Genomic DNA, 18,695 nt, shown 5'->3' on the forward strand with positions numbered 1-18,695 from the left:
TCACCAATGGGCACTGACAGACAGTAAGCAACCAAAGGGCATATTTACAAGAAAGTGGCGCATCATAAATGATGCGCCCCTTTTCTTGCACCTCCCTACCAGCACATAACGCCACCATGGCGGTCGTTAGCACAATAGCGTCAACCTTTTGATGCTATTTTGGTGCTTTACTGCACTAACGTTAAAAATGTTGATGCTAGTGCAGCAAGAACAGGGAGGCCCATTGAAACGTCGGCTCTGTGCTGGGGTTAAATATGATGGAAACAATTTCATTGTGAAATGTTGTAAATTTCACTGTGCCATTTTTTCGGGCCTCCCTGTGCCAGAACAGCCCCCTTGCATACATTATGCCTGACGCAGGCATAATGTGGCCCAAGGGTTTTCAAAGTGGCGAAATGCATGCATTGCTCCCCTTTGTAAATATAGCGCAGCAGAAAAGCCATTTTAGCGCCACCCTAGTGTAAAAAATAAAATGAGGCTATGGCGGCGCTAAGGTGGCGTAAGGGGCTTGTAATTATGCCCCGAAGTGTCCCCCAGAGAACTGCCATACAGAGAGCCCCTATAAACATTCATTATCATATTAAAAAGCAATACACTTTATTAATATGTGCAGATGTTTACGAAACTCTACTTGCTTTGCAAAACCCCTGTGGCTATCCCAGTGAGGGTGGTATGAATAGCAAGATTAACCTTTATTTCTATCTAGTGGTCAGTGGCACGACCTTGCTACTTCAAAGTTATGACAGGTGTTACTCTTGTCCGACACAACAGTATACTTTTTAGCGAGCTCAGAAGGATGAAAGGGGTCTGTCCCACTGCAATCTGAACTTGAGATCTGTGGGCTGGACATCTATTTTGCAGTTGGGGCACCAACACACACTAGCAACGTGGACCAACAGTAGTCTGACCTTAATCCCTGTGCCAGAATGACGCAGTGAGCCCTATGAGTAAGCGCTATGACTAGACTCACTTGGTGCATGGTGTCACTATGAGTTAGTGCATTAGTCCATTGCCTGAAGCATCACAGACCTCAGTGACCGTGGCAGGAGCCACAGAATCCTGGGAACGTAGATATCAAGTGGCACCATGCCGTAGGTGACATCTTCAGCCAGATACGGCTTTTAATTCAACAGCACCTGTTAAGATGGGTTCATTTTTGCAGCCAAGTGATGTTCGCTGCAAAGCCCAAGGCTAGCTGAAGTATTATAAATGACCTGGGTCCACTGGATGGCTGTGCATGGAAGGTACAGAGGGAGCTTGGTGGTGAAATGAATAGTTCATATTCACTGTACTGTAATACACCACTTTTTTGAAAATGTGAAAAGAATGCATTTAAAAAAAACATTATGGCCTGCCAATATTGAGTATACTGTCTGGGATCAAAACTTAAAAAACACGGTTATACATAGTTGAACTAACAAATTATGCTTGGGAATACTGTTTTAAAAAAATGTATATATAAATATATTCACGTAAAAAAACAAAGGTTGCAAGGGCGTTATTGTTAGGATCTGAATTTACTTTATACTTAGGCTCTCACAAATGCATAAAAATTCAGCAGCTATAGTTATGGTTAGCTCAAGTAACTATAACCCGTGCCCTAAGGTAACTGTAACTCGCGCACTCGCTGCGCACTGCTAATTACCCCACATATCACATCACTCTTGACATCTTTGATAAAGTAATTGATAATATTAATGTAACATTTGCAGTAAAATTATTTAGGAGAAAGCTGTGCATGGCAGGGGCCAGAGTTATAGTTATAGCCCTGCTGCCCTCCGAATCCTGTTAACCCTTGTCTTCTAGTTGAGAAAGGTGGCCCTCTATAAGGAGCCATGTAAATTGTAAATGTATTTATTTATATAATACTTAGGACCCCTGACGAAGCATTGAAGTGCTTTTTCAGCAAGTAGCACACTACTCTGGAACCCAAGGTTAGTAGTTAGTAAGTTAGCACATTTGTTTTTTTGTTTTTTCTTGTGCATTAGCTATGGTATGTTTGTGTTTTTGATTTCTTGTATGTTTAATAGAATTTGGAATAGAAGTATACGAGTGGTTTTGAAAAGGGGAAGAAGTACGATTGTTTTTGTAAATAGTGGTTATGTGTGCCTATTAGTTCGGTGAAATGGCTAGAAAGGAGGGGTGAACGTTTTAGAAGGATGCTTGGGAGTTCATAGGAGTCAAAGTTTTGGGATGAGTCAGAGGATGAAGGGCTGGGAAGAATGGAAGGGTTTTATTTTTAATCAAAATGAAAACAACTTATATATACACATATATGCCGTGATGCTTGGTAAAGTTTTGTTTGCTTGACGAAACCCTTCTATATAAATGTCCATATGTACACTGAAGCAGAAATATTTGCATGTTCTGCTGTTCCCATTTTTGCATGTGGTTAATTTTTTATGGTTTCAGATAATTGTAATTAACTTATATATACATATACATAAATATACACATAGCATTCATTGTAGTTTTTTAGTAGGAAGTGTACCCTCATATATTCACCTGTATATACATAGAAGCAACAACTTTCAGGTGGTATGAAATACACATGCATCATGTGGTGCAATATGTAAGTTTCCACTTATGCGAATGTATCTTGCTTGTAACAGGAGGCATTGTTCAAAGTACAGTGGTGTGTACTTGTATAACAACTGTTTTTTTTCCATACTATGAGAAGTATAGTTTGTCTTGTCTGAGTATAATGTTGTGGTACATTCTTGAGTTGTCAGTATAGTCCTCATGTGAGGTAGAGCCAGCTCCTGACCAATAGTCTAAAGATGAGATGGTTGTCTGTGTATCTTATGTTTGCAGGTAAGGAGTTCCATAGTTTTGCTGCTTGAACAGAGAAAAATGATCCGCCCATGTTTTTTTTCTTGTATAAAGGAATGGAGGTGGGCATATGTTCCTTTGTTGTATATATTTGTTTATTTTCTTCCTGATGAAGAGCAGTCCTTTGCCACATACTGCTTTGTGTGTAATACAAAGCAGCTCGAAGGAGGATCTTCAGGCAGCTGATAGAGCCTTCAAGGAAGGAGTTCTGAATTCTTCGTAGTCTTCTCTTACGTGATACAGACCATTAGTATAGTCTTGTTTTGATAAGACAAGAGGGATGGTAGCTTGAACCTCATACTGCAGAACCTGCCCAGGGACCTTTCCAGAGCTCTGTGATCTTTACAGATACCTGCATTTCCCAAATGAGAGCTATGGTCATCTGTAGGGAGACGGCCCCTCCTACGAGCCTGCCCTGCTGCAGAGTGGGACTTTACAGGACACTGGCTGCCTACACCGTAATGCATAATAGGAATGCCTTTGAAGAGGGTTAGCAAGAGGTGTTGTAACACATTTTAACTGATAACTAAAGGGGCGAGGTACTGGATAAATCACTATTCAGGCTTGCAGGCAAGAAGAAGTATCGACTCAGCTTAAATTAATGCATTCTTAGTGCTAACATGACCCACTTGCCACTCTGTGCGCATGAGCACCTGTGACTAGATATTACATATCAGTGACAAGAAAGCAGCTCTATAACTGAACACAGGTCCCAAACTTTACTGTCTCTTGATCATTTGAGGGTGTGAGCAGAAGCCAGGTTGTCTGCTTCCTGAGCATACAGTATGATCCTATTAATTTGGGGTAGCGCGGTGGAGTGATGACATATTACTGGCTTTTGTATCTAGCATCATTTCCCAAAAGTATGTCCACATAATACGTTGGGTGACTTGGGTGTCATCTGTGTGATTCCAAAGTTGCCATCATTCACGAAAGACTGAAAACTCTCGTGCTGATACATTTAGGGTGTTCTGGTATATCCAGGGAGGTGCAGTGTGTCATGCTTATCATGAAGTTGATCAAATATTAATATGTAAAATAATTCTCTTGGCATGTAGCATACTTTGGAGTTTATTTAAATTAATCATTGGTCTTTTGGTGACTGTTGGACCTGGCCCTTTTTCCATGGTCATCCCTAAACTTTTTGCCTTTCCCCTCCACGCTTTGCTGAATTCGTTTTTTGTTAGTTGTAGGATTCTGAGCACTTTACGACTGCTGACCAGTGCTAAAGTCAGTGCTTAATTTGTGCTTGTTGTTTCACTTATTTTTCTGCCTCAAGCATTTACTGCGAGCAAAAGACACATAAGGGAAACACGGAGGAAGAGAAAAATGAAAAAGTGTCACAATGGGAGAAAGTAGAAAGCTGCAAGAGTAAGCTGAAGGGGAAAGGAGTGGCTGTAAGTGGATTGAAGAGGCCTGAGATGAGTTTAGGATTACGCTGCCTCAGTATTCAGTGCTCGTACATTTAATTGTCACAGGCGCATGTTTAAGAGGAGGGCTCTGGGCACCAGCACATTTTTATTTACAAATTAAGCACTGACTAAAGTGCAGGTGTTCTGTGCTCTAAACATGGTAACATTGGCTTATCCACAATTGCATATTTGATTTACTTGTAGGTCCCCAGTAAAGCGTGCTATATGTGAACAAGGTCTGTAAATGAAATGCTACTATTTGGCTTGCAGCACTGGTTGTACCACCCACTGCAGTAGCCCTTTCAACATGTCTCAGGGCTGCCACTGCTGAGCCTTTGTGTGCAGTTTTAAACTGCCATTCAACCTTGCAAGTGTATCCATTTCCCAGGCCAAAACCTTCTTTTTTATTAAATGTAATTCGCCCCAAAGGCAGTTATCCCCAAGGGCAGGGTGTAGTGTATTTAAAAAGTTTGACGTTCTTTTTAGCTTAACATGTCCTGGTTGTGAAAAACGATGAAATTTGTTTTTCACTTCTGCAAGGCCTGTCTCTTCCATAGGTTAACATTGCGGTTACCTTGAAGCAGTCTTCAAGTGTAACTTCCAATTGAGAAAAGACAGAAATGTGGAGTTTGGTTTCTCAGGACTCACAATTTAAAATCACAACTTATGATGAAGTCAGCTTTTAAATTGTAAGTCTTAAAATGCAACTTTTAGAAAGTTGGCATCTTCTTACTTTAACCATTCTGTGCCTCTACCAGACTCTGAATACACATCTGGGGTGGGTGACGGCTGGGCTTTCTGCATTCCCTCTAGATAGTCACGCACAAAGGGAGCTGGGTTGTGACATTTGCATCCTGATGGTCCATCACCAGGCTGACGGAACCCTGGTCTGGATGGGAGGGAGGAGCTAACACTTACACATGAATAGGTGTACCTGTCTTCACACAAGAGCTGTATAACCCCCTGTAAAGTGCCTGGATCCAGGGAAGGAAGGACAGGGACCTTGTGCACTTTAAATGTCTCTTTTTGAAATCCCTCCCACTTCAAAGGCTAAACTGGGTTTAAGCAATGGACCCCAAACCTCACTGAATTAGACTTCTTCTAAAAGCAAGGGCATTCTGCCAGGCTCCTGTGCTGCTAGAAGAGCTCCTGTGCTGCCAGGAGGAACTGCCATTTTGCTAACTGCAGTGCTGTGTTTGCCTGCTGTTTGCTGTGCTGCAGGCGGGACTGCCACTTCGCTACCTGCTTTTTTGTGTTGGCCTGCTGCTTCTTGCCTGGGATTGAAAAGGACAGGACCTGCTCTCTACATCCTTGAAACCAATTTCTCCAAGAGCTTGCTGGCTTGCCTCCTGTTCTTGAAGTCTAGCGCCCATCAAAGACTTCCTCCAACGTTGCTGTAGCTGCTGGATTCTGCTTATTGTAAGCCCTGTCCTGCCAAGAAGTGGCAATCCAGTCCTGGGCCTTGTAAGTGGACTCTGCAGCTGTTTTTCCTTAAAAATGGATGCAACAAAGCTGTTGTTCTGCTCAGAACCGAGGAAGTGCCCTTCGACGGTGACGCAGTACCGATTCAACGACAATGTGGGACCCAACTATGAGGTTCAATGACAATGCGTCGCCAATCTGAATACATCACTGTACAGCTTGATGACAACGCATCACCTGCATTGAACGGGGTTCGAAGCTGACACGGGACCCGACTGAGAGGCTCAATGACAACGCTTCTGCTGACTGTGTGACTCGGAATCGACACACTGAGTCTTCGACGCTTGCTCTATCCGAGGTACTTTCTCAGGAGGCTCTGCATGAGTCCTGTAGCCGGCCTGCCCTCCATTGCGGTTGACCTGAACTTTGGCTTTACCTCGATTTAGCATGACCTCAAGTAAACTTTTAGCACTATGGACTTCTCAGCACTACATTACAATTTATTCTTTAAAAAATCATATCTTGAGTTCTACTTACTGGAGTTTTTTCCTTTTGGTCTTGTTTTACTCAGATAAATATTTTTCTATTTTACTAAACTGGTGTGGCGTCTTTTTCTGGTGTTTTTCACTGTGTTTCTGTAATTTAAGTCTTGCACAAATACTTTACACGTTGCCTCTTAAGTCTGACTGCTCTGTGCCAAGCTACCAGAGGGTACGCACATGTTAATTTAGTTTCTGCTACTAACTTACCCTGACTAGGATTATGGTCTATACTTGGAGAGGGTGCTTACCTCTGCCAACTAGAGACTCAATTTTTAACAATAGCATGGATAAATATGGACTGGCACAGTTTAGGTAATTGGACACAAGCTTAAAATAATGGTCCTGTTTGTCTAAGGCTAAACATGAATTTTCTGTTACTCATAAACTTGCACAGTCTAGTTCTATTAGTCACAGACTTGCACAAATAGGTCTGGTTAGTCACTAGTTGGCACAGCTTGATCCTATTAGTCCAAGGCTGGCACAGTCTTGTCTGTTCATTTACAGGTTAGTGTAGCCTGGATCAATTAGTTACATAGGAACAAAGACTTTTCCTGTTAGTCACATTCTGGAATACTCTGTCCATTAGAGATTGGCTACCATATGCTATTTATGTTATTAAGAGACTGGCACAGCCTTTCGTTACAGGCCAGCACGATGTCATCACTTTATTTGCAAGCTGACAAAATCTGGTCAGGCAGTGAAATGGTAGAGCTGTCTAGTTAGACATATGTTAGCACATACAGGTGGGTAAACCACTGAAAGCTCTACAAAGGCTCAAGCCACGTGCATGGTTCAGAATGAGCTCCTCTTGATCCCTCCAGGCCAAAATGTGGCGAGCCTTCATGTGGCTTCCGTGTGCCCCCCACGCTCTAACAGCCTGTGCCAAGAATGACACAACATTGACCTATGATGTAAGAGAGAAAGAGGGACCCATCTGGTGGCTGAATTAAACAATGTGTAACCAGATAACCTTGGATCAATATCGGCTTCACTAGTTGTGGTCCTAGGCAAATATTTTATTTCATTGAAACTCCTTTTAATTCATTATTACATGTGAGAGAACGTCCAAATATGTGAGTTCAGGATGTGCACTGTACAAAAACTTCTTGTGTTTGATTTAATAGGTTATATTGTTGTTCCATGCATAATAGAGGCCACATATAGGTCAAACATCACAACTGACTTGCCTGTTATTTCACTAATGTCATTGTCGCTGGGGGAAATGTTTTTAAGTTCATAAATCCCTCTCAATGCTGTGATATAATCTAATGTACTTATAATCTATGAACATAGGAAATGCTTCCACACATGAACAAAATACTTTTTAGAATTTTAGGGAAACTTTATCATATCAGCGCCTCAGCTTTGGCTCGGTCCTCCCTGTAAATTTGTTGCCTCACAAACCTCTATTAGTGCATCTTGTCCTGTTGTCATTGGCTGCCACAGGCCAATATTGTCAGTTCCTGATGGCCACAGATTGGCACAGTTGGGCTTTGCTGATCCCAGACCTGCAGAAGAGATTAGGGCTCACACCGCCTGGTATGCCGGACCCCATGTTACCACTCGGTGCCTGTGTTCGCTCAGGACCTCTTTGATGCCCCAGGGTGCTGTGCTTAAACCCGAACTCCCTCCAGTGGTTAAGCGCTGCCTCCCTATGTCTACTGGGAATCAAGAGACCTCGCAGTGTGCGCAGTTTGATCCCGGCCCGCCATAGAATATTCTCAAGATGAAGGCCGTCTTTCTACTTGAGGCCGTGGCATGTTCCCCAGCTGCCCTGAGCATTGCACATAGATGGGCCGTGAAGAATAAATAGGCAGACTGGACTGATATTTTAGGGAATTGTGGCAACATTTTGAGGCTACGTTTGGCAGGCTCAGGAAAAAAACTGCAAATATTATCAGGCTTATTAGAATAGGGCTCTGCAGGAGGCTGGATGTCAGGGTTCGGAACAAGCTCCTTCCTATTCCTGCTTGAGAAGACATGGGCAAGAGGGTAGGTTTTGAAAGGGTGAGGCTGAGAGAGCTACTGTCCAAATGAGAGCATGAGAAAGCTCACAAGACACAGTAAATGTGGCTGGACACGTCGCACGCAGGGCGACATAGGGGGTACAGCATCCTAGTGTTGCTCCCCTGATAGGATTGAAGCTGAGCACATGGGGCCACTTTAGGTGAAGAAGGTGGGCCACCCCTCTTTTTTATTGCCCTATTGTCAGGAGGGGAGGAGTGAGGCCCAGAGGTCTCATAAGGGGTCATCTTTCAGGGCTGGGCCTCTTTGGTGACCGTTGGTGATCTAAAGAAGGGATTTGCAGACAGTCTGTGGGTTCTGAGAAAGAACAAAGCAGTGCTAGCCACAATTCAGAGCCCGCTGGGCAGGCCGAACTTTGCAGCCAGAAGTATACCAGCTGGTATAATCTTTGCCAGGAGGCTAACCAGGGCAACAGAGAAAGTTACGAAAGACCATCACTTAGTGCATCTTACTGGGGGCTGAAGGATGACCTGTGCATGTGGCTGTCCTTTCTTGAAGAGTTAAACAGTTCATTGTTGTGGCGAACTCCATGGTGCAGCAGTCAGCAGTTCCAGCTCTTCACAGGCCGGGAGTAAATGTGTGGAGAAAGCATGGACTTACAAAAAACATCGCTGTTCTGGAAATATTCCCAATCATTTTGTCCCCACATTTATGGCTGCAAGTGCTGGCTAACAGAAGGATTACATTCTGGTCAGGCAATATGGCAGTAGTACAGGCCATTAATTGCCAGTCCGGGAGTTGCCCAGTCTTGGCTGGTCTGTTGAGGGAGTTGATAAAAGGTTGCCTGTTGAGAAATTTAGAATTTTGCACTGGACATGTCCAAGGGGTAACGAATGTAGCCGCTGATGCTGTTTCTCATTTTCAGTGGGCAAAATTCTGGGTGGCCTAACCCTAGGTAATGGAAGAGACGACACCCTTCAAGGTGGAATGGTGACCCTTGGTACAGTGGAACAAAGGATAGGGGCTTTAGGAGAATTATCACTGGCCCCTGAACACACGAGGAAGATACCGGGTGTGTTACAACAAGTTTACAGCAGTGAAGCATTCCCTGGGAGCAGGGGAGGGCCACCCTCCTGACAGAAGAGTGCAGTAGTCCGTTTGACCAGATTGGGGGACCCCAGGTATTGCCAGATAGAGCTACTTGGGACTTACATGGCCTGCCATCCCAAACAACCCAAACAGAAGTGTCCTCAGATGGGCACTTTCAGAGGTGGGATGCCATGGACAGAAATGGTCAACACATTCCTTTACAATTGGGGCTGCCACCACTGGGTCTAAGGAGGGTTTGCCACCAGGGACAATTAAGTGGATTGGAAGGTGGCAGTCAGACAGATACAAACTGTTGTTCAGACTGGAGACAGGGAAGAGTTGTCACTGCAACCTTCACAATTGTAGAGTACACAGTGACTTGTGGGGACAGGAAGGTAGAAGTGGGTCATCCATAAAGGCTGTATAATAAACAGTTGAGCATTTTTCCAATGTCTTCCCTGCCCAATCAAGTGGGGCAAGGGTTTGTGTTACAGTAAAGTGTTTTGCTGGAGAAGAAGTGACTCAAGACCCAAATAATTGCTTATGTCTTGATAATGTTGCTGGAAGCTAACAAATTGAGTGTGATCACCATTGTTCATAAAGTGTTAATGCTTACCTTCTTATTTTATTTAGGAGTGTGGGTGATGGGTCACTCCTTTGTGGCTAGGGCGGAGCAGTGGGCTATAGTAAGTAGTTGGAACCATGGTTTCAGCAACATTGAATTGTCCTGGATGGGTAACCCAGGAATGAGATGGGCCACGCTGGAACCTAAGTTTCACCAGTTTCTCTGGAACAGAGAGATTGAACCAGACATTGTGATAATCCATCTTGGGGGGAATGATCTGGGCGGGACACCCTTTTGCAGGCCATACAACAGGCTCTTATCAATATGGCCTCCCTAATGGGAGACAGTGAGATAGTCTGGTCAGAAATCATCCCACGTAGGGTGTGGCAGGGAGCTAGATCACCTGTGGCTATTGAAATGTCCATGCAGAGAATTAACCTATCCCTACAGAAGTTTACAATGCAGCATGGATTGAGTTTCATCAGGCATAGCCTCCTCAGTAGGCATCTGAGCGGTAATTTTGCACCAGATGGGGTACACTTGTCTGATGTGGGTACAGACATTTAGGGATTAAGGAGCACTGTTGCGCCATCGTCACCGCGGAATCCCAGCAGTCTGAGGAAGGAAATTTGACTCATTCCTTTTCAAGGAATACAGGAGCTTTACTCCTGTGGATGCAGGCTTAGGGGGCATATTGTTGGGCATTTGAGTTTTTTTCTTTTAAATACGATTTTGACATGGAAGGACTAACCTCAGAGGACTCAACATTACCAGACCTTGTTGACAAACAAGTGGAGGCTACCCTCACAAGGTAGTTTGCAGCATTCAGTTTTGCCATTAGAGCAAACATGTATGCTGCTTATGCTGGGCAGATCTTGTGCAGGCTAGATGCCGCACAAAGAACCTAATACAAGAATACTAAAGCTTCAGTTCTCTGTTCTGAAACTCTTGGTTCAGAGCTGCAGAGGAGGCTCTTCCGCTATGGAGCATTGCCCCCGCCAGCAGCTGCAAAACTTGAAAAATAAAACAATTAAAAAAATGTTTATTTTTGTTTCATTTTTCTAGGGGTGGGGGCATGGGGAATGACAGGCATAAGGGGGAGTGGTGTGCACTGTTGTCAGTGTGCATGTGGGTTTGGCTGGCTGTCTCAGGACGGCCAAACCGTCTTGCGCACTGACCTGTCTCCAACCCGAGCTGCATTGCCAGGTTGGAGAAAGGAGGCACAGGCTCTCAGTCTGTCTGGAGGAGCAAATTGAGGGCACTCAGGCTAATCCTGACACTGCCTTCATGTTCCCAGCAGCATGAGAGCAGCATTAGGATTGGTCCCAGGGCAGTCTGGGAGCCTGTACCTGCAGTGAAGCCAGAAGAGTGGTAATGCGGCGGGCATTGACCCCAATAAGAGCCGCAACTGCAAAGCTGGATGTAATGATCCAAAAGGCTGCTGAGGGGACAAAAAATCATAAAACCCTTCAAACTGAGAGCAAGAAATCTTTCATGGCAAAACAACAAACATAGAGATCTCAAGACAAACGTTCTTTTTATGCTGCTGCAGGACCCAAACAAATATCTCCCAAGATCAAGGACAATCAAAATCTCTATCCCAGAATTAGAGTGAGGTTGAGAATGGTTTTCATTGATGGAGGAACTTTGTCTAGGGTGCTCGTTATGCATTGTCTTTCTTGGATGCGTATGTCCTCTGCATTGTCAAAGAAGGATATCATTTTCATTTTCCTCACAAAAGAATACTCAATGCTCCTGGGAGTTCGGACCTTATTGGACTTGGGTTGAGTGATTCCAGAACCAGAGAAAAAAAGAAGAAAGGAATTTACTCTACTCTGTTTCTGGTTCCGAAAGCAGATGACTGAAGTTTCGCCCGAACCTAGACGTCAAGGCCCTGAACAAATATGTCTTAGTGGAGACATTCTGGATGGTGTCACTACAGACAATAATTCCTTTAGTGAAAGAAGGCGATTTCTTAGCAATATTTTACTTGCAGAATGCCTATTTGAAATGCCTATCCATGTAGAAATTTAGGGTGTTTCTACAGTTTGTGGTTTCAAGCACTTCATTGCAGCCTGGCAACCTCACCCAGAGTATTTATAAAGGTTTTGGCACGTGTTGTAACATACCTACAACTGGATAGGGTTACAGTCTGCCCACATCCCGATGATTGTTGTCTGTTTCCTCTTTCCTTAATGCCCAGGAAGATGTGAAGAAGGTTACGGAAGTCCTGCAACAGCTGTATTTCATCTTCAAGTTTGAAAAATTCCATCAACAACCTGCACGGACCAATACTTTTATAGAAGCCTTGTCCGACACCAACCTGGGTCATGTATTTCTTCCCCCAGCCAGAATATTTGTAATTCAGAATCATCTGTCCTATCTGTTCAGTCATTGCTTGGTGACTGTCATGTCAGAGGTTGGTTGATGGTCCAGCAACTCATGTCGACATCTACAGCGGTAATCCCTTGGGCACACTTCCATCTATAGCCTCACGTAAACCACCTCCTTTAGCATTAGTTCTCGAGTTCTCAAGAGTTCAAAAATCAGATTCTGAGACACCTTGTATTTGTCAGGCATTAGCTTGGTGGATGCAGGAATGCAATCTATGGAAAGGGATTCCACTCCATATTCCCCCTTCAAAATTGTTAACCACAGATACCAGTCGGTGGGGTTGGGGAGCAACGTTACAGGATTAGGGGACAAAGGTTACTGATTGAAGGAGGAGAGTGTACACTCCTCTAATTGGAAAGAGTTGGCTCTTTGGATGACTCTGCAGGCGTTCCCGTTCCAGATGGAAGCTTCCAGTGTAGTTATTTGAACAGACAACCAGGCCACCAGATCCCACCTGCATCAACAAGGTGGCACAAAAGGCACTAAATTGATTGACAGCACAAATTTTTACTTGAGCTGAGGAACACCTCCTAGACTTGAAAGCAGTGTACACCCAGGGTCGATTCAACTTCCAGGCAGACAGTATGAGCCACAATCTCCCATCCTCTGTGAATTATTAGCCTTCTGTCCAGGAGTTCAGTCACATCTGTGCACCATTCCGGACACCCCGGAGAGATCTATTGGTGTCCCCACAGATGTCCCCAGGCCAGAGCAGTAGATGTCCTGTCAGTCCCCTGGCCCAAAGTGATTCTATATGCCTTTTCCGCGATTCCCTTCCTCCTGATGGTGTTTCAGAAGATTTAGGAGAATAGGACATTGATGATTCTAGTTACAGCATTGTGGCCTTTGCTCCCTTGGTTTTCACTCCACATGTCGCTGTCCATGGGGAATTATCTCCACTTGCTTGCAGCCTTTCCCTATACAATTTCCTATACTGCTGATAATTCAGCTTCAACATCTCAGGCTGATGGCTTAGAACTTGAGAAGGTAGGCTTGCAACAGTTAGGCTGTTAAGAGCGAGTAGGCAAGTATATTCAGGTATCAAGACGATCATCAACATTGGTTTCCTGCAGGAAACTCTGAAAATGCTTGGTAACTCTAAAAAGGTTTATTCCCATTAACAGTAAGTCCCTTTCAGAAAAGGGTTTGTTAAAGGCCTACCACCCTTGACTCTGTCCTTGAAATGGTCAGCAATCATACCTTAAGACTAACACACGACTGGGTGAATATTTCCACTTTAATAATTAGGATCTTGAAGAGCATCACGTTAAAGAGACAAACTACTGTCAATCAAGCCCCAACGTGGGATCGCTCCAAAAAATGAGGTGAACTCCTGGCAGATATTGCGCCCTACCACTTTTGAATCAAGCTAATAAAGATTATAGTAAGTAACTGCATCATTCTTAAAGGTGTGAGGTTCTTCTATTCCAGTAGGAGCAGTCTATTCTTGGAGACTCTGCTGCCCTTGGAGGTCTGACTCTCAGACTTTCCACAATTTGCTTACTCCAGTCCAATCACTAAATTGATCCCTTGGGTGCACTTACACCCCAATAAATACACAGCAACTTTGCTGTATCTAGGTTTCTCCTCTGGTTTCAGGATTCCAGCCCTTAGAGAGGCTCCGTCCCCCATTGCAGCAATTTATTGTCCACCTGCATGCATCAGGAAGAGGTCTCCAAAAAGAATGAGAAAGAGGTGTCTTTGGGTAGGGTAGCCAGCTCCTTCCCCGGCTTTCCTTTGAGGAGCTTTATGTGTCCCCTCTGGCACTGGTTCCCAAAAAGGAACATGTGCAATTTAGGCTTATCCACAATCTCTCAGCTCCGAGGGGTCCCTCAGTGAACGAGGCAACAAACTCACAGCCATGCTGTGTGTGGTATGCATCTGTAGACTAGCAAAGCTATGTGCACTCGGGTAGGGGGCTCTTCTAGCAAAGACCGACAGAATCTTCATTCCAATTAATGCCAGTGTACCCTGAGGATTACCACCTATTGAAGTTTCAATTTGCAGGCTCCTATTATTATTTTGATAAATGCGTGCTGAGGAGGTGTGTTGTCTCCTGTACTTACTTTGAGCAGTTTAGCTCCCTGTTACAATGGATATTCACCATGCACATAGGCCATAAGGAAGTTATTCACTAGCTCCATTATTTTTTGGTGTTGGGCCCCCCAGATTCGGGGGCGTGTTCGTAGACATTGACTGCTTTGATTTCCCTGTTTGAAGACCTGGTCGTTCCTGTAGCCCCAGAGAAGACAGTGGGCCCTTCAACTTGCCTTACATTCCTTGGCATTGAAATTGATACAGTTGCTGGAGAGCTCAGCCTCCCATTTGATAAGATGCTGTCTTTCAGGCAGTCGATTGACACAGTGTTAGCACAGAAGAAAGTCACTTTGCATCAGCTCCAGGTTCTTGTGGGTCAGCTGAACTTCGCCCTCAAGAGTAGCCCCATGGCTCTCCCCTTTTCTCGGTCCATCGCTAGAGCAATGTCAGGCCTTAAGGAAAAACATCACCATACTCGCCTGTATTGGGAGTTTAAACAGGACTTCAAGATTTGGTCCTTCTTCTTACAGCAATTTAATGGTGCAGTTATATGGCTTTCCCGTCTGGTCTCTAGTTCTGCTATGGGTCTTTTCACTAATGCAGCAGACAGCACAGGGGTTGGAGCTATACTGGGCACCGAATGGTGCAGAAGGGACTGGGCCGGTGGCTTGGAATGATAGTGGCATCACAAAGAATATTGCTTCCTTGGAATTGTTTCCCATTGTAGAAGCAGTAACTGTATGGGCACAGGTGCTTAGGAACAGCTGTGTTATATTTCGGTTGAACAATATGACGGTGGTGGAAGCCATCAACAGGCAAGGGACTTTATGTAAGTTTGTTTTGAGAGTGCTAAAACATTTGGTCCTGTTGTGTTCAAAGTTTAATATTTCGTGCTAAACATGTTCCTGCTGTTCAAAATAATGCTGCTGATGCCTTATCTCGCTCCATGATGCAGGAGTTTCGGGAATACCATCCACGGGTAGCAGAGGAGATGACAGAGTTCCCATTATATCTGTGGAGGATTGGAGTCCCGCCCTACCGGATTTAAAGCGCACGCAGGTGTCTTATGAAAAGTAATTTGCAGAATATAGATCTTTTCTGCACACATGTAGGGTTGCAGACACATTCTGAACGGATGCCTTTTGCTTGTTTTTGGGTAACCTTAGAGAGCAGGGAAAGTCAGTATTGTGTGTAAGGGCCTACCTCCCTGCCATTTTTTGTGAAATTCCATGGTGTGGAGGACAGATTTAACCCCTTCTTTGTCAAGAGAGCAGTAGCTGGCTGGGCAAGACTTGAGGGTAGTGAGAAAGATGGCAGATGCCCTATTACTGCGCATATCTTGTCCAACTTGCAAAGGGTTTATGCAGCTTTGTATGAGGCTACTCTATTTGCCACAGAATTTACTGTGGCTTTTTACGACACCTTCTGGGTGAGTGAGTTGGTGGGGTTTGCCAAGACTGATTTTGCAGGGGACTAATAGTGGGCAGATGTTTGGTTAGGTGTACACTGGCTACTGATTTGATTTGGTTGAGAAAGTCTAAAACTGACCAGAAGAGGAAAGGGACAACGATCAAACTCAGAGCTGCATTGGGATCCCCCCTATGTCCCGTTGCTCGATTGGGGTTTTACTTAGCGGTTTGGCTGGATACAGGAAAACCAGTCTCGTTCATCCATTCGAATGGAGATTGCTTATCGCATTATCAGTTCTCAGCAGTCTTGTCCGCTGCTCTTCGGGCCGACAGGGTCGACCTGAGCTGTTACTCTTCGCACTCTTTTAAAGTAGGGGAAGCCATGGTGGCTATGGGCGTGAGTATGGCATCTAAGGAGGTACTAAAAATAGGCTGGTGGCCATCAATGTCTTACAAATGTTACATTCGCTCTGACGTGCTATGACTGTGCAATGTCACTTTGTGATTGTATACTCATGCTGTGTCTTTTCTGTTTTAGTAGAATGCTTTCTTGTGCAGTGTGGGTTCTTGGTCACTTCTTTGTCCGGTGGGTGGCCTACAGGTTGCAACAGCTCCATAAGCCCAAGCCGGCGTCTCTACTTGATGTGCCTTTCCGGTGGTGTGGGATCAGAGGCCAGCACATTGCACAGTTAGAGCAGCTGACCAAGGTAGCAAGAGGTTGTGAGGGACTGCACTCTCCAGTTCCCGTACCTCATCATTGTTCATGTGGAGGTTACAACCTGGTAAAACTTGGGCACAAGGCCCTCAGAGAGGTGATCTTCAGGGAATTTGCCCAGCTGGCAGGCAGCTATCACGTGGTCTCACATGGTACCATGACGCAACTGGGGCAAAGACGTTTAGTCTCGGATAATCAGTATATCTGTCTGATAACTGAACTCTGAACTGGCTAGGCTGTGCCTGGCCCTGGGTACCTCTGGAATATCCCACTCAAATTGTTAAGGGGCAAGGACATGGTTCACAAGGATGGCGTACACTTATCTGATGCTCGTACAGATCTTTTTATCGCAGATATTTGGTCTTTTGCTCAGAGTATCTTTGGGGTGGGGAGGGCGAAGGACACCTTGACCCTGGTCGCCCTTGTGGAGGGATCTCAAATCCTAAATTCATCCCTAAGCAGCAGAAGGGCCCCAAAATCAGGGCCCCCTGAACAACACCAAGGGTAGAGTCCAGCATTCCTGAACCAACCATAGATGTACACACCAGCTTGGGGGGCTAGGGTGCCCAGATCATTGGGGTGAGCACTGGGCTCCAGATCCTGGCCACCTCATCACAGCCCCTAAGGCAGCTTGGTGTTTGAAGGGCAGAGTCCCTGGCATGAGGACAAGGGACAGTGAGATGGGGGCTGCCTCCCCACGGATACAGGTAGTGTGGTTTCACCTGTGTGGTCCAATTGCATTTAGGAATGCAGAAGGTTCCTGGTGTTGTGGGCAGTATCAAGCCATGGATTGCTCTGTCTGATTTATTTACATGCCTGCTCTTTATGCTATTTCACTAAAGTTCTCAATCTTGCTTAGGGTAATGTTTTATATCATTAGTTTATCTTGTGCCAGCATCTGGAGTGCTTTGCTCATTCTGAAATAAACTGTTCCACTCACAATCACGGTGTATCTTTGGTGGTTTTTCGTTGGGGTTGTGCTGGGGCTGGTGCCAAACTGGGGAGCATTTTTGGGGGAGGTGATACACTTTTCACTTCCTTGGTTTGGTGAGGGGTCCTTCTCCACAAGGGGGTAATCGGGCCAGCTGCTCAGGCAAACAAAAGAGCTCCTGCTCCCCCACTGGAAGCTGAGTATCCCTGCTTCTTCTCAAGGAGCCGAGAGGCCCTGCCTCTTCTCAAGGAGTCGAGATGCTGATCTGGGAGCTGAGAGGCCCTGCTCCACCTCCAGCGGCCGAGAGGCCTAGATGCTTGGGACAGCCTCCTCGGCAGGGTCTGCTTCTTTAAGGACTGCCTTTTGCCTTGACCTGAAATTTCTTGGCTGGTTTGCCGAGATAAAACTGTATGACCCTGCCAAAAATATTTGTGTGGGTGGGAAACAGCAAACTGTGTCCTTTCCTTTTGTGAAAAATGCAGCAAAGTTAGATAAAAAAATTGAGACACATTGTGAAAGAGGGTGTAATGGAGTACACAGAGCATAGAGAGGGCTAGGGTATTACGCTGATTAGCAGGATAGGTACGAACAGGGTCATTACGTCCACTCCAGGCCGAAGAGAATGTATATATATATATATATACAGATCTATAAGTGATTGTGTGTACACATATTACTAGATGTTAGCATGTGCGTGTTTCTGCATGTACCATGTACATATTCATAAATGTGCAGATGCGTTGGCATGTCTTTAGATATTTAACTTCAAAAGTACGCGCGTGCAGCAAAGGAAATACAGATCTGTAAACAGATACGTGTACTGCCATGAATGTATAATAATGAATTCCATTCCTTCCTGCAAATCTACTCTCATAATGTGAATGACAGCCTGGTCCTTGACTTCACCTCTCGGGCCACAGAGGAGTATTGGGTGTGTAGTTTGTAGCTCAGGGTGTTGAGAGCCTGCTCCAGAGTGCGTTACCAGCAGGACCAACTCTGCATTCAGAGTTATTATAATATGTGCCACTGAATTGGTTTGTTATAACAGCTTTTGTTACAGATCCGAGGTAAAGTTTACTTTACTGCGTGCGCTGTATCAGTGCTTGATATTCTGGTATATTGTTTGCACTAGGGTGCCTTACGGATTAGGGTGCGGGTGTTTTGCAGCGGATGGGTGGTGGACCCACTCTCTATGGAAGATCAAAGGGAGGTAGGGGTGCGTCCTGCGTTTCAAAACGCATGGCATGCAACGCCCTCCACGGATCGCGAACAGCAGCCCCTGTCTTCCAAGGGTCCACAAGGCATGAGCGCGCCTGGAGTGTATGGTGGCGCCTCGTTAGGCGCACATTGCGCCTAGGGTCCGTGGTGGCGCCTCGTTAGGC

The 18,695-nt window shown here is 45.1% G+C and overlaps 1 protein-coding gene across 2 annotated transcripts in view; it reads left to right on the top strand.

Moving 5' to 3' along the window:
- Positions 1-18,695, top strand: part of SYNPO (synaptopodin) — a 172,038-nt gene that overhangs the window by 19,470 nt on the left and 133,873 nt on the right. Inside the window, exon 1 of one of the 2 annotated variants that reach the window (XM_069199557.1) lies at positions 15,315-15,331. The exons of the other annotated variant lie outside the window; for it this stretch is intronic. The gene's annotated coding sequence lies outside the window, so the exon portion shown is untranslated. Of the gene's footprint in view, positions 1-15,314; positions 15,332-18,695 lie in introns of those variants that run through there. 2 annotated transcript variants of the gene reach the window in all.

Source organism: Pleurodeles waltl, chromosome 7 (assembly GCF_031143425.1).
Source record: "Pleurodeles waltl isolate 20211129_DDA chromosome 7, aPleWal1.hap1.20221129, whole genome shotgun sequence".
NCBI classification, from domain to species: domain Eukaryota; kingdom Metazoa; phylum Chordata; class Amphibia; order Caudata; family Salamandridae; genus Pleurodeles; species Pleurodeles waltl.